Genomic DNA, 2079 nt, shown 5'->3' with positions numbered 1-2079 from the left:
GATGAAGTAGACTACAAATTTTTTTATTTTGTTATTGAAATAGATAGATAATGGTGGAGGTGATATAAAACACAACAAATGATATTTAATTATTTATTTATTATAATTGAGTTATCTCTTAAACTTGGTCCATTATTGGCAGCTTCAAGAATTTTTTCAAGGTGGTCATTAGAAAACTTAAATTAAAAAAAATTTAATAAAAATAAAACTTGAATATATTAACATCATCCAAAAAAAAAAAAACGTAATTACATAAAGTTTTAAAAAATTTCTTTCACAAGTTTTCATATTTTAAAATCGTTGTATGATATAATAGCTTCACTATCAGTGTTATCAACTACATCTTTTTCAATATACACAATTAAGCAATCATTAAACTACTGATCTTCTTTTCAATTATCAACATATTGCCTAAATAAGTAATAATATAAACAAAATTCATTACCTTTTTGAAAAAATGTATCACATAAATTCAACAAATTCGACTAAAGACTAAAGCAAGCACTAACAGTCTAGCTATTTGAAAAGTGTGCATTTTTTTAATTAAAAAATAGCAATTTTAAAATATCCCATTTGAAAACACAATTTAAAAAATCATAATTAAGCGTTTGATTTGGGAAATTTTAGGCTAATTTGTTTGTTTGGGAAATTTTTGAAAGTGCTATGTTCAAGACATTTTTACAACACTTACACAACAAAGCCTAGGTGGTAGGTTTTTACTAGCTAGTTCTAATTTGAACATATCACTGAAATTATTTTTTTGTCTACAAGTAACAACCTGCTAATAAGGATTTATTGCAAAAATGTTGTGAACATAGCATTTCTCTCAATTTTTGGGTTCAACATTCAATGAACCAAAATTTTGGAGAAGTTGAATTTAATTTTTAATGGGCTCAAATTGTTATTCAAGGTGTTCAAGTGTTTTTAGGGTGGTCAAGTTTTTTTTTTTATTTTTTTTTTTTTTTTTTTTTTTTTTTTTTTCTAGAGAGGTCAACAACCCATATTAATTTAAAATTTAATTTTTTTAAGGTATTAATTTTTATATAAAAAAAAATTCAAGTCTGGGTGGGCGCACCTCCCCTGACTGTTAGCAATAAACAACCACTATTTAAAGAACCCCATAATTACCATTGCACCTGCTTGGTACAATGGCCACTCAACAATTATAAATGTTTGTAGGGTAAATGACCACTTCACAATTATAAATGTTTGTGAAGTGTAGGGGGCAAAAGTCAGAGTTCAAATTTTGAGGAGGAAACTTCACACATATATACTTAGATTAGACCTCTACTCTATCTTGTATAAAAATAAATAAATAAATCCAGTAATTTTTCTTCATTAGTCAATGTACATCCGAGTTCTAGGGTCAAAAATTGTTTGCGTAGAATTAAATTAAAGTTGCCAAAGAAGACTAGAGTTTTCGTCATCTTTCACTTAGTAACACTATGGACACATAAAAATGCACAACTTTGTGCCACAACTCACCGTGTAGCAAGTTGTGATTGGTGTATGTGTGATTATGGGCCATGTGGGGACACACTTCCACCACTCATCACGAGTTCTAAGGTCAAAAATTGTTTACATAGACTTAAATTAAAGTTGCCAAAGAAGACTAGAGTTTTCGACATCATTCGCTTAGTAACACTATGGACACATAAAAATACACAATTTTGTGCCACAACTCGCCATATAGTGAGTTGTGATTAGTAAATGTGTGATTATGGGTCATGTGGAAACACACTTTCACCGCTCATAACTCACCATGTGGTGAATTGTGAAACAAAATTGCGTATTTTTATCTGGTCCCTAACATAACTTATCTTTCACTAATGTGAACGGGTTTTCAAAGGAAACATGATTTCTATCACTTTAGTGAAAAAAAAAAAAAAAAAAAAGGTAGACGTGATTGAGTGTGTTGACAAGTGGACAACAGCTTGCATACATCGACTAACTCATTTAACTTTATTTTTAAAAGAAGAACAACTGTTTTTTTTTTTTTATATACTGCTATCAAGCTCTCTATTGTCTATACTAGCCAGTCAGCCACAAGTCTTATTACTGTACTCTTCATTAGAAAAA

The sequence above is a fragment of the Castanea sativa genome, chromosome 9 (genome assembly GCF_040712315.1).
Source record: "Castanea sativa cultivar Marrone di Chiusa Pesio chromosome 9, ASM4071231v1".
In the NCBI taxonomy this organism is placed as follows: Eukaryota; Viridiplantae; Streptophyta; class Magnoliopsida; order Fagales; family Fagaceae; genus Castanea; species Castanea sativa.
The sequence above is the reverse complement of the archived record's forward strand: the minus strand, read 5'-3'. Positions refer to the sequence as shown.